Raw genomic sequence first — 15,090 nt, 5'->3', positions numbered from 1 at the left:
CACAGGCTATCGGCGGTTATCACTGTCCGTATGATAAGTGTTCCCAGCGGTGTCTGAAGTTCTCTTTACCTCCATCTACAGCAGATGTTTTCTTGCCTCTCAGTTAAGATGCCTTACTCATGGCAATTGACAGGATAAACAGGGAAGCGGGCTACATTTTGTGGGAAGTCTGAGAAACGACACCGCTTTTCATCTGTTTTTTCTAACAGTGCATCTGAGAAGAACTCACGTGGGACTTTCCCTACGTGTGAGCATGTGCCACGGGCCACTTCTCTTTCTGTTCAGTGCAGTAATGCGTCACTGGAACAGTACAAAGATAGGGGCAGTCACATCGGACTCCCTACTAATACCTGGATCTACCACAGGCCCACCAACCTCAGTCTCTTGCTTCCCGCAGTGGCCAGGCCACATCTCAGGAAGAGACCTGATAAACTGCAGTATGGGGGAGAAACCGAACTCCTTCCTGCCCCTGCAGGGATCAGGTGACTTGAAACATAAAGGCTGAGTGAATAATATTTATAAGGAATAAAAGTATCCAGGCTCTCCGGCTCTGAGATTTTTAACAGCATTCACCTGTACAGACTGGTTATATGCTATCTGTAGGAATAAGGCCATAGATACTCACTGGAGACTGCGAACCCCTCGGGTACCTATCCCAAGGATGTCTGTGCCTCTGTGTCTGGTATTGCTACCTGATCCAGCTATATTAAAGCTGAGTTGGGTATGTCAACAGTGCTGCAGACAAACCTCTGAATGCAGTGACAGTGTCTTCATGATGTACCTACATGCTGTTAACATGGTGCCAGGGCCTGCAGAGACGCTCTTGTTGCATTGGAAGTCTAGCTCATAGCAGTTTACCCTAAAACCTAATCCCAAGTGACTTAAATTAAACTAAAATACCAGAGTCCACACAGGGTTTGCTCTGCTTTCTTCAGTTAACCCACTGCAACTTTCTGTAAGGTTGTGCCCTTATTCTGATTTACAGGTGGCCTGTTTTATCCAGGACTCTTGCCCATTGGGTGAAGTAATATGAAGTAAATGCACGTCAACCAGAGCATTATCAGTTTAAGTGTGTCCACACAGGAGTTTAAAGTCGTTTGCAGTCTTTGAAGTAACAAACTGCAGATATAAGGGACCATGGGCCACTTTTAGCCTGCAGTAAGTTTGCAGAGTCTTGTCCCAAGATAATTAAGTCACCTTTTCCTACCTGTAAAACAGCCCTTTGAAAAGGGGAAATCCTAAGTTCTCTGTGCACTTCAAAAGGATCCTGCACTGCACCTTTTCAAGGAAGTTTTTAGTCTAGACAATGCTAATCCCCTTGGCATGCAGCACTTATCGGTATGGAAACGCTGCATTCCAGGGGATTAGGAGCTAGGGGACAGGAATTCTGGGTCTCTCTCTTGCTGCAGACACATACAGGAGCCTGGCTTGTCATGTTGCAACTGCTCCTTTGTAAGCATGTACCTAAATGCTCACCACAGGCCTATGTATGCTAGAAAAAATATTCCTGAAAACTCTGTGTAGAAATACTGTAATTCTGCAATAGGAGTGCACTGTTCTGGCTAGTGTAAACTTCTTTGCTACACACTATATGGGCAAGAAAATTGCTGGGCTGATATAAACTGTACCTCTGCTAGGAGGTTTCACTGACATAACTATATCAAGATGATTCAGAGAGGCATAAGCTGTCATAAGCAACAGCTTGCTTCATCAGATGCCGTGAATGGACCTGCTCCCTGCAGGTCCATACATAGCATCTGACAAAGTAAGCTGTTGCTTATGAAAGCTTATGCCTCTCTGAATTACTTTGTCTGTACCAGGGGTTGGAAAGATATGGCCCGCAAGCCATATTTGGTCTGCCAGTTGACCCTATCTGGCCTACCAGCCACTGCCAGGAGCCTTGGGGGGGGGGGGCTGTACCCTGCACTGCTCCACTCTGCCACAGCTGGGGCTGAGCTGAGCCACACACCTCACAGACTCCTCCACCCCCCAGCTCAGTGGTGATGCATAGGGGATGCATGGGGGAGCACGTGCACCCCTGAGAGCGCCAGCTGGGAAGTGCGAGTGCCAGATCTAGGCCAGTTGGTGAGACTGGCCATGGGGGACCCCTCCTCCCCCTCCCAGTCAGCAAGATTGGCTGCAGGGGGGTACCCCTCACCTACCTGGCATGATTGGCCATGGGGGGACCCCCCCAGTCACTGACTGGTTGCTGGGGGGGCATGTGCCCCCCCCAACTAAGGTGGCACCAGTTGTCCATGCCCCAGGTGCCACTCTGTCCTGCCTCCTGCCTGACTTCAAACTAACACAGCTAACTATCTCTCAGTCTAACTGCTGGTGAAGGGCTGCTCTAACTGAGCATTTAAGGCAGCTTGCTACTCCTGTTCCAGAGGCATGAGTCTAAACCTCACTTCAGACTTGTACCGAAGGCTGTCCCCAGCCAACCCATAGAAATGGCGACCTTTTTATTTGAGTTGAGGGGTCAAGACATGACGCTGGTCACATCATTCCCCCAGGAGCTGTTGGGTATAGAAAGTGCCATCCCTTAACCATGTTAGCCAAATGGGGCACTAGGCCCAAGAAGACTTTGGGATTTTTTTATTTTTTTATAACAACAACCTGGTTAGTCAATAAGACCATAGTTCCTCTCCTATTACAGTGAAACTCTAAGAGGTTGCTTTTTCATGGTGGAGTTTCCTTCATCATATGTTTAGGCTCAGGAAATGGGCGGATGAGAACCTAATGGTGTTTAACACCAAAAAATGCAAGGTTCTCCACCTTGGAAGGAGAAACCAGCAGCATGCTTATAGGCTCGGCAGTGCTACGCTGGCTAGCGCTATGGATGAAAGGGACTTGGGGGTCATGATTGACCACAAAATGAACATGAGCCTTCAATGTGATGCTGCGGCTAGTGAAGTGAGCAAAACGCTGGCATGGTCAGAGGTCAGGAAAACAGACCTTATGATGAGAGGCTGAGAGCCATGGGACTCTTCAGCCTGGAAAAGCACAGGCTCAGGGGCAATCTGATGGCCAGCTATAAGTTTATGAGGTGTTCACCAGGATCTGGGGGAACATCTGTTCACCAGAACATCCCAAGGAATAGCAAGGTCGAATGGTTATGAACTCATCCAAGACCATTTCAGGCTGGACATAAGAAAGAATTTCTTTATTGTCCAAGCCCCCAAGGTCTGGAATAGCCTGCCATTGGAGGTGGTTCAAGCACCTACTTTGAACACCTTCAAGAGAAATTTGGATGTTTATCTTGCTGGGATCCTATGACCCCAGCTGACTTCAGGCTGGACTCGATGATCTTCCGAGGTCCCTTCCAGCTCTAATGTCTATGAAATCTATGAAATCTATAAGCTAGCCGGCAAGCTGAAGGTTATGACAATGCTGAAATCTATGCTTTGGAGCAAACCCAAAAGCAAAGAGGCAAGAAAGAACATGACAAGACCCATCTGTTTGTTCTTTGTATATGGAACATGTAAAAGCCCAGGTTTTGTGAGTCTCCATCCAAAGGGGCTTTTTAGTGGCAGTCATAGGTAATGTCTGAAGCAGAAACAACTGAAGATTATGCTATATATCTACAGAAAGCCTTGCACATTTGGGATTTTTTCCTGTGCTAACTTATAGTGCTGGCTTCCTGTGGCTGGTAATTAAATCAAGAGGAGAGAGACCCGAGGAGGCAAACTACATGCTGATCTGACCTGTTAGCTCAGATAACATTTGGTAGTTGGGTGGTCTTTACTAAGCCTGAGGGAAACAAAGTATAGGCTGCTTTCAAGTGCTGCTGCCAGTCGCTTAGATGTTTAGTAAGCCAGCCATGGAGCTGCATGACTCTCAGGGGGTTGATATGTGCACTTATGGGAATGGGTTGCTGTATCATAGCCTAGTATTTAGTGAAATGGGGATGCCTGTGGGCTCGATCCACAGTTATACATGACAGGCAGAAAAAGGAGCATTAAATGAGTGTGCAGGGCCCCTAATAAATACCCACAGCAAAGAGCTCTTCATCAGCTGGGTCAGAACAAGCATAAGGACTTCATGCTGGCCCTGCTCAGAGCTATTGCATGGTGCTATACGAGGTGTGGCAGTAACACATTGCCCAAATCCTTTATTCTGGTTCAGAAGGGGGCCTAAAAAAAAGCCCTAAGGACCAGGACATCCCAAGTTCTGGTCTTGCACCAGGACAGTTCTCTGAAGGAGGAACTACAAGATGGCTTAAAATAGGAAGGAAATGACTGAGAATCACCAGGTTCATAATCATGGGAGTTTTCAGTCCCAAGCACCATCAAAATTGCTGTTTCTATAGACACATTCAGGTGTTAAACCTGTATTTGGCTGTTCTACCCTCCTACGAGGTGGACTCAGAGGGCTGATGTTACCTCCATTGGCATCTCTAGACTTATCTCAAAGACACGTTGGAGCTGTATGTCATCTGCATCTGATTGCATGTATAGATGTATTAAGGCCTACTACTCAATCAAGCAGGCTGCCTCACTACCTCTACAGTGAGATGAGCATAATATAGACACTCACCACATACAGAGGCAGCGAATAGAAATTAGAGATGTAACCTGGGAGAAGGCCATCTGTGAAATCAGTGAGATATGAGAAACTGAAATGGAAAGACACTTTCTACTCCAAAATCCAAAGCATTAGGAAGCTAGGAGAAGGGAGTTTCTTATGTTATCAGCAAGGATAAGAAGAACTGCCCCCCACTAAAAATCATCCAAAACCCTGTGTGAGGACCGAGACAGTTCAAGCTAGGAGATGCCTTGCCAGCAAATCGAGAATGGACATTAATGGCAAATAGTTACAAGAAAAAATAATCTGCCAAGATTCTGGGTGCACACTTGTTGCTGCTGTATCTACCTCTGGCAAAGACCTCAACTACTGTCTTTTTTTGTCCTGACAACACTTATATAGCTTATCATGCCAATAAAGTGCCACTGAGCAGAAGGAAAGGATTTCTCACACTTTCTCTTACTCTCATCCTCACATGCACACATTCACTCACACACACTTTTCCCGCACTGCTCTCTGCAAAGTTGCCACGGAGAGTAGATGGAGGGCTCTAGTCTAGCACCACAGGACATGAATAAACACCATTGATTTCAGTGGGAGTTATTTGTCTCCTGCAGTGGGAGAATACAGTGCGGACACCTGTCCCAGTACACCGCTGTTGTTAGAGCTCTATGGGAAGAGCAGGGCTGCGACAGTCACCAATTTTCTCTCCTTTTTGTTTGCTTTTGTGTTGTTTTCATTCAAGCAGTCTCTGTTAGGAGACAGGAAGAAGCTTTCCCTCTGGTTTCCTAATCCATTATGAGGGTTTTTTTCAATGATCATGATGTCAGGATCCAAACCAAACTTCTCATCTCCCAGGCTGTTCTCATTCCTACCCTGTTGTATGGGTGTGAAACTTGGACGCTGTGTCAGAAACACCTGAAAGCTTTGGAAAGTTGCCATCAGCAATGCCTCCAGAAAATCCTCCAGGTCAGCTGGAAGGACAGAAGAAAAAAACACCACCAGCATTGCAGCCGGCTCCATTGGACAGGGCACATCATTAGGATGCCTGACAACCAGCTCCCAAAACAGGTCTTATACTCCCAACTTTCCAATGATCAGTGCTCTAGAGATGGGCAAAAGAAGAGATTCAAGGACGCCTTGAAGGCCAAGCTGAAGAAATGTTATATTAACATCAATACCTGGGAGACTCAAGCACTGAGTCATTCCCACTGGCATCATGATGTACAATGAGGCATTTATCATTCTGAGCAAACTCACTTTGCTTTGGAGATGGATAGATGAGAGGACAAAGGGAAAAAGCTGTGACCTGACATCACCAGGATAGGATATATTACTTCCTCCTGAAACTATTTGCCATGTCTGCAGTTGAACACATGGATCTCAGATCAACCTCCTCAGTCATTTATGGACTTGGCAATAGCTTCCTTATTTACTGGACTGTCACCCTTGTATTGAGGGACTGCTGATGACAATAGATTTTTTAAAGTCTCTCTGACATTCGTGCCACCCACTTCTAGGGATCAAATATTGCACTAGATGAACCTAGGTACATGGATGTTACAGCGTGTGCTATGTTTTTTAAATGTATTGTACATGGTCGTAAGAATCTGTGCTGGAAATGTGCTATAAATGGGGAAGAAAGAGACCTATAAAGATATGCACGTGATGTGAATTATGATCCAGTAGCTTGTGCTCTTGATTTTGTTCTTTCTCTGCAGCTGATACATTGGACTTGCATGCTGATCCATGATCTCAGGTGCCTCTAGGTTGTCAGCTGCCTGAATATCTGAGTGCCTCATTTTCCACTGTTTTTCCATTTGCAAGGCTTTGTGCATCTGTTTGGATAGGGTCATCATTCAGCCAGTTTTTCAAAGTCACTGGCTGTTTCAGACACTGAAATTATATAAAAAAGGCAAGCTGGAGACTCCGTTGTTCTATAGGTTTTGGACTGCGTGTGCTTTTGTTAATACGCAGATGAAAGTTGATCCCTTACATAGGGTTCTTCTGGCCACAGAATTTGGTGTCATCATCTTATATCAAGTATTGTCCGTTTCTGGTATTACTAATCTGTATTCCAGGATAGTGACCTGCCCTTCATGTGTCCAAGGTGAATGAATGCACTGAATATCATGCAATTTACTGTGTATGAAGTCTCCAAATGGGTTCTTAAAAACAGAGCTTTGTAAAAGGATGATCTCCTTGCTCTTTCCATAAAAACAGAGAGTTTTCTTAAAATCCTTGGTCAAGAAGGCTGTGCAGAATGCTATTTGCATGACTACATCTCACCGGTGGCTGTATTTTAGAGGATCCCCAGGTATATATATTTTGTTAGTCTGTGCTGCAAGAGTGGCATTCTTATGCTTGAGAAGATCCTGTGTGAGTATGAGTTCTGTCATAAGTGCTTTGGAAATGAAAAAGCTCAGCAGCTGTGCTTGATCTATCATGAACTCAAAAGTGTGTTTTTTCCTACACTAGGGTGAACGTATTCATGACAAATATGTTATTCAAGGATTGTGTGATTTTTCCTCCCACTGCTTGCGAACAGATGCAAAATTGTCCCAGTATTCAAATGATTGGCATGTTTCTTCACCCATGTATTCCTGGGCTGCAACATACTTGTCAATGGATTGTTGGAAATACCATTTTAATTTTCAATTTAGTGCCATATTGGTTGCTTAGAAAAGTCATGTGATCTCTTTTCTCTCCTTTGACTGTCACAACTAACCATGTCAGACTGGACATTGGGACTTCTCTAGAAATACAGAATTGTGCCTTCCCCTGCTAGGTCATTACAGGGGTGGAAGGGGAGTGGGGGCAGATACACTGGTAAACTGGGTATACCCCTCTTTGGTCCACCCAAAGTTTAAAACCAATTGCCTGGCAGTGGCAGTGGCATTTCTATTCAGACACTGCTGAGGGAATCACTTGACTCATTATATGGTGGTGGATGGGTCATTGTTGACCTGGAGGGATGTGGGCAGTGGGGTCCCCCAGGGCTTGGTCCTTAGGCCCACACTGTTCAACATCTTCATCAGTGACTTGGACGAGGGGGTAAAAAGCACCCTGTTCAAAGTTGTTGATGACACTAAGATGTGGGGGGACGTGGGCATGCTGGAAGGGATCAACAGGCTACAATCAGACCTAGACAGGTTACAAGGGTGGGCGGATGAGAACAGGATGGGATTCAACACTGACAAGTGCAAGCTGCTGCACCTGGGGAGGAACAACCGGCACCATACCTACAGGTTGGGGAACTCCCTTCTTGTCAGCACGGAGGCAGAAAAGGATCTTGGAGTCATCATTGACTCCAAGATGAACATGGGCCGGCAGTGTGGGGATGCAGTTAGGAAGGCCAACCGTACCTTGTCATGCATCCACAGATGCATCTCGAGCAGGTCCAGGGTGGTGATCCTCCCCCTCTATGCGGCACTGGTCAGGCCGCAGCTGGAGTACTGGGTCCAGTTCTGGGCGCCGCACTTCAGGAGGGATGTGGACAACATGGAAAGGGTCCAGAGGAGGCCACTCGCATGATCGGGGGCAGCAGGGCAGGCCCTACAAGGAGAGGCTATGGGACCTGAACCTGTTCAGCCTCCACAAGAGAAGGCTGAGGGGGGATCTAGTGGCCTGTTACAAACTAGTCAGGGGGGACCAGCAGGTACTGGGGAAGTCCCTGTTCCCCTGAGCACCGCCAGGAGTGACCAGGAATAACGGTCACAAGCTGGCAGACGGAAGATTTAGGCTAGATATCAGGCGGCGCTACTTCACAGTTAGGGCGGCTAGGGTCTGGAACCAGCTTCCAAGAGAAGTGGTGCAGGCTCCTACCCTGGGGGTCTTTAAGAGGAGGTTAGATGAACACTTTGCTGGGGTCATTTGACCCCAGTACTCTTTCCTGCCATGGCAGGGGGTCGGACTAGATGATCTACTCAGGTCTCTTCCAACCCGAGAAACTATGAAACTATGAAACTTTTCATTCCACAGGTGTTAGCAAACCTCTCTTCTTCTTAATGTTCTTGATGCCAGTTAAGCTATCCTTTTTGATGCAACTCTGGTAATGAAACTCCTATGTCACAGCCCTGCAGATTGTTTTTAACTCATTCTAACTTGTTATATTTGTTTTTGCTGTAATTGAATAATACAGCCCTGGGCCCTTAGCATATTAATAAAGTTTCTAGGTTTTATTTTTTTAACTGGAGAAAAATATATATTGTTTTATATGTGATGTTGAGCCTCACCAGCTTCACCTCTCTTTTCAAAATTGTAGAACTGCCCATGGGTTATTAGTTTAGCACAGGGGTTTTCACACTTTTTTAATAAGCATACCCCTGGCGGCCAGATGTGGTGCAGGGTGGGTGGTGAATTGCCAAATGTGGAGTGGCAGCACCGGGTGGTGGATGGCAGCAGTGACTGCCACCATGTGCACACTTCCACCTCCCTCCTGCCCCACCATATCCAACCGACTGGGTGCCCGCAGAGGGATGCTGCTGCCCTACCCCCACCCCAGCCCTGCTCCTGGGAGGCCATGGTGCAGGGTGGCGACGCTCTGTCCCTGCCCACCCATGCATACTGCCTAGGGCCTTCCCAAGTACCCTCGGAGGTAGGCATATCCCCAGTTGACAACCCCTAGTCTAGCATTCAGAGCAACAATGGGATTTAGCTGCTGATGCAGCAGAAGAAAACATTTTTTTCCTGTGGGTTGTACAATGCTCCACATTTCTTCTTTTTTCCTGCCGTGATTAAGTAACACTTTGATGCAAGAGATTTGATGATCCATATGACCCTATTAAACTGCATGGCTCTAAATACTGCTCACCATTTCCAAATCCCCAGTTTCCTTTCTTTGTCCTCAGTGACTAGTACCTTGCCATGTCAGCAATCCATATAATCAGAAATAATCACACACCAGGTATGGATGTGGTGTCCACATGTGTAAGGTACCTTGCTATGGCTTGAGAGTCCTGCTCTCTGCACTTTTGCCAAAGCCTGCCCCCAGCTGAGCTGGCTGCTGTGGGTGATGGATACTGATGTGCTTGAAGCAAGTCAGTCCTATGGGCTGCCAGGCTTGGGAAGACCCTGTGGCACATGCCAAAGTATGATGCTAAATAAGGAAGGCAGCAACAGATTTTTAGTTGCCCAGTGCTCTTTTCAAACCATGACTGATAAATCCTTTTTCAAACCAAAATCAAAACCTCAGAATGTCATGACTATCCCTTTTGAACCCCCAAAATAAAAATGGGGGTTTATCTCAGAAACGGGCTGGCTCCCACCATATCCTGTGTTGGGAAGCCTCTATCTTATCTTGTAAGCTCATCATTCAGGATTGATTCAGCTCATCAGTCGAGATTAATGAAGAAACAGGGATTAGAGAAGAGTAATAGCCAAGGCATGAGTTCTCTGAAGTGGGAAACCTACATCTCATTGCCTCATTAAGTTAAGGTCCCTGGGGGTGTCTGTGTGAGCTGCTCCTATAGTCTGTGGAACAAGTTGCAGCACTAAGAGTCTCCTGATTAATGGTGTTAGCATGGGTGGCAGCTACTCCATTGCACTTGGCACCATTCAGCTCCTAAAAATGAGGTTTAAGTAGGACTTGAATATACCCTAAGCCTTGTGCTGACCATCAGCATTGCACCCTGCCATGGCTGATATCTATAAGTTGCTTGAGGAGCTCTAGAAAGGATTGGTCACCAAGAGATGCCCCTCTGAGGCACAGGCTCCCTGTCTGGCACAGGGCTGGGATGCTGCTTCATTCACCCCTTGTGAGAAATAGCATACGGCCCCCTGCCCTGAGTGCCCTCGGCTGGCATGGTGATGCCATGTAAAAACAACCTTAAATCCCATGCCAAGCCTGGCTCCCACTATGCCACTAGCTTACAGGAGGAAGTAGCAGATATATGGGTCCCTGCTCCCTTCCCCCCTCCAGAGAGCTCCTGTGTCACCTACACAGGGGGAAAGGCCTGATCTGAGGCTCCCTTATATTGTGCAGAGTCACTCAGCTCATTATCTCAAGCTAACCTAGATAGGTTTGAAGATGGCATGCATCTCAATAACAGCTGAAGCCCACGAGTGAGTTCAGGGCTGAGGACAATGGAGTCTAAACCCAACAGGAGCCTTTGGCCATGATGCTGCTTTCCAGATCTCCTTCAGCAAGGGGCTCTTCCTTCTGTCCCTAGCCAGACATCTGACCCAGTGACAGTAAATCATTCACCAGAGGGACAGATGCGTGGCAGAGGGTATGTGCAGTTCCTCAGCCTGCATGGCTGGGGATTCAGTGCCTTTCATTAGACCTCTCAGTCATCTCTGATAAGGCTGCCACAGGCAATCAACTGAGTTCCCATCTGCTGGGAGAGAAGCACGCAGAATGAAACAGGGGGGCATGAATCATTGTTTCACTTTGGTTAGGGGAAAAAATGAGATTTTGCAAGAAATTTTCTCCCCCAAATGTTTCATTTTTTTTCCCAAAACATTTCATAGCAAATAATGACCATTTTTGGCCTGTTCCATACAGTCCATTATCTGCCCTTCATCTCCAGGCAGGAGCTGATTTGCTGAATTGCATTGGTACAAAGGAGAATGATATCTTGGTGCTTCTGTCCTGTTTTTCTGAATTTCAGCTTGTATGGGAGGAAGATTAAGTCTTTAGCTTAAAAAAAATCTTCACAAATGAGAACTGAGTGCCAATGATAGAGATGTTCATGGGAATCTACAGAGCTATTGGAGTAATAGGTTTGAACTACCTCATTCATTTTAGCAAGTTCATTCACGTGTCTAGTGATGCAGATTTACATGTCGACCTTATCTATATCAAAAAGGAGGGTCGAAAATAAAATTGTATGAATAACTTCCAATGTCGCCAGCTGCACTTCAGAAAAAACAAAACTAGTCATTTCACATTGACCTAAAACAAAAAAGATACAGTTTTGGAGAACAGAAAAAGTTGAAAAATATCTTTTTTTCCAAACAGCATATCTTCTTTTTAAGCCTTCTCAAACTCTTTAAAATATTTTTGAATATTGAAATTTATTGCGAAAATAAATATTTGAATAGAAAAAATGAAACCTTTTATTCTGATGTATTGTATTTAGGGGAAGAAGGGATGGCAAAAATTATACAAATGTACAAGATGTTTTGATGAACCCGTTTTTAGGTTTGGGCCAGAAAAAATTCCTGATTTCCTGATTTCCAGTCTCAGAGGTGAATGATTTATTATGAGTCATTTTTTTGATATCTCAAGTGGCTGTCAGGTTGGGAGAGGCCCCCGCTTAATTTTTTTCCTGAGTCAAAACGAGACCAGTCACCTGTGGCCCAACGAATGAACCCGCCTGGGTATTCAGTCCCCGCAGAGACAGAGGGAAGTTCTCAGGATGGGTCCAAGTGGAGCTCAGAGAGCTGCAAGGCCACATTTTGAATGTCTGCACAGTCCACTGAATGCGCTGTGAGTGGCAGCTAATATGGACAATCAGGACTCGTGTTAGAGATGATATCTTTTATTAGACCAACAAGATTTTTGCAAAAAAATTCTGTAATTGCAAGCTTTTTGGGCACCAACACCCTTCATCAGACATTGGAGAAAGGATTGTCAACGTTCTTCTGGGTAGAAATGAAAGTTCATATTTCATAGGATTTCACAGAGGAGTCAGTAGATGGAAACCTCCTCTGGACAGTCAGTTCATAGCTAGTATGGAGCCTCTCACCTCCTGTGAGGAGCTAATATGGACAGAGTCTTTGTGGGTGAAGCCTAGAGAAGTAGCACCACCCTTTTCCTCCCAGTTTCACCATTATCCCCTGCCCCTGTGCATTTACAGGAGACCCAAGCTTTTTCCTGAGGCTGGCAAATCTATGTTTTATTTCTCATTTCCTTCAGTTTCTCCTCTCTCTTTCATGATCTGCTTCTGCATTCTCCTCCCTTCCTCCTCTTCCTTTTCATCTCTTTTTGCACTGCATCAAACTGATTCAATTAAGAGCTTCTCTAACCTGACATGATGGCATGTTATTGATTTCCAGGTTTCGATCCATGCAGTTTATTCATTTACTTCTCTCCCCCCCTCCACCCTGCTCCAAATGCCATGGTTAAATGTTGCATGATGTCAAACAACCGGATGTTTCCAACCCAGAGTACAGTATACGCTTTGTGTGAATAATGTATGTCAAGCACTGGAGTTCAAGAGAGTTTCACCGTATGCTGAACTGTTGGAGTTTGGGGTTAGTTTGACAGGAATCATGCTGATGGAGGACTTTTCCCTTCTGTAGCCTGTTGTTCTGCAGTGTCTTTCAGGGATGCACAGCAGCTCTGTCCTAGACAGGGCCCCTCTGTCTGACAACTGAATTAGGCTCCTCACTTGTTTTCTGCAAAGCTAAGTTGCTTTGGCTAGACAAGAAACAGCCAAGCTAATGGACAGAAGGGAATATTAATTTGCATTTGAATACAGCCCAGCACAGTTACTCAATGTTACTGCTGGGTAATGGGAAAATTAAGCTAAAAAGGGGTTAGCATATGGAAAAGAAATGTAACTGATGCTGAGAAGACAGACTGCAGTTGCAGTCAATTAGTGCCCACAGCTGTTGTGCAGAGATACCCAACAGACCTCAGTGCAGGTAGCATTTCAAAAGTAAACAGTCCCTCTTCTTTATTTGACTTTCCCTGGTGTAGTCAGGGACTGCTAGAGAAATAAAACTAGCTCCAAAGTAACTTCACTCTAATATGAAAGGACAAACAATGACACAAGCCAAAGGAATGCAGAGTTACAGGGATGCTACCTAAAAAATCATTTATATATATGTGTATATACACACACACACACACACACACATATATGTCCTAGTAGAGAGGGGTCTGAGCAGGAACATTTACCTAGTTTCAGATATGCAACTACATTCCCGTTGAGTTGACAGGAGCTTGCCTCCATGCCTTTGTTTGCATTTCTAATGACACCCAGGTTATTATAAGTAAAAATGACATTTTCCATCACTTAGGGCAGTGATTTTCAACAATTTTAGACTTGAGAAAACCCCTTTTTGAATCATGTTTTGCACATCTCGCAGGACTAACATTGTGTGGCACCCTGCAGCACCCTTAAAAGGATCTCAAGACACACCAGGATGACACAACACCCTACTTGAACATCACAGACTTAATGTATTTTATTTAACTCAGTGAAAAGTCATTTGCTTAGATAAGGTTTCATGCCCCTTCTATACAATGCGGAGGTGGGCAAAATATGGCCCATGGGCCAGATCAAGCCCCACCAGGCTATTTGATCCAGCCCACAGGGCCCCTAAAAAAATTAGAAAATTAACATTTATCTGCCCCTGACTGCCTGTCAAAGATGACAAGGTGCCAGCAGCAGAAGGACCCAAGGGAAGTCGGCGGCAGGACCCAGCAGTGGCAACAGCAAGGCCCATCCCACCCCCAGCCCCCAACTGGAAGCTTCTACCTAGAAGCTTCTAGTCTGGGACCCTATGGCTGTTCCCCCACACTCCATTAACTCAAGAGGAAAACTGAGATAAGAACAGACAGAGGGAGCAGGGGTGAGGATAGCCGGTGCAGTAGGAGTCAGCCTGGCCCAGATGCCACAGTTACCGGCTGGCTTCTGCTATGCTGTTCAATCCTGGTCACACATCTGGGAACTGTGTGCTGCCAAAGATGCCCACAGGCAGACAGATGTCAGGGAGCAGTGGTGGTTGGTGGGGAAGGAAGGGAAGGGAAGTGGCTAGGGAAGGGCAGTAGTGTCAGGTTGGTGGGGAAGTGGCAGCAAGCAGACAGTCAGGAATGCCTCGGGGCCAGGGCCAATGGCAGCAGGAGCCAGCTGGGAACCACGGAGCCAGGTTGGCTTCTGCTTCATTTTGCAGTCCTGGCCATGCAGCCGGGAGCCACGTGCTTGCTGCCAGTAGTGGGTGAGTGTGAGTAGCGGCAGCAGGTTGGAAGGAAGGGAAATGGGCCAGGGCCGGCAGGGGCCCAGGGATGGGGGCAGGCAGAAGCATGGAGACTGGGCTGACAGGAGCTCTATGGAGCTGGGCCAGCTCCACCCCTCTGGAGTGGAGTGGTGGCCTGGCCACATGCAGTCCTGGGGTTTGCCAGGACCGCATACCACCAGGAGTGTCCACCTGCCGCAAGCCATGACCACCATACACATGCATCCACACCCTCCAGTCACCCCCCACACCAACATCCCCCAACAAACCCAAGCCACTCTCCCCCTCCACACATCACATAACCTGTCCAGCCACCCTCTCCCCATACAAATCCTCCCACAAACCCCATACCCACCCACACCCAAAACATCCAGTCCCACAAACCCCCCCCACACACACACTCTTCCACACCCCACATACATCCATACCCACACCCACAACCCCCAAAAACCTATACCTACCCACACATACCCCCCACACTTGTCCATACTCTCCCACAATATACAAAAGTAAAACTTCATTTTAAGTTATTATGGAATCACCTCTAAGTACACTACATAAGCACGTAAATCGGGACAAAATATTTTTTGAAATTAAACTGATGCATTTTGTTTGATTTTTAAAATATAATTTTTTTCCCAGTTCCAAGATGGCAAA

Source organism: Crocodylus siamensis, chromosome 3, assembly GCF_052110815.1.
Source record: "Crocodylus siamensis isolate JL-2025a chromosome 3, ASM5211081v1, whole genome shotgun sequence".
NCBI lineage: Eukaryota > Metazoa > Chordata > Crocodylia > Crocodylidae > Crocodylus > Crocodylus siamensis.
Note: the sequence above shows the minus strand (reverse complement) of the source record.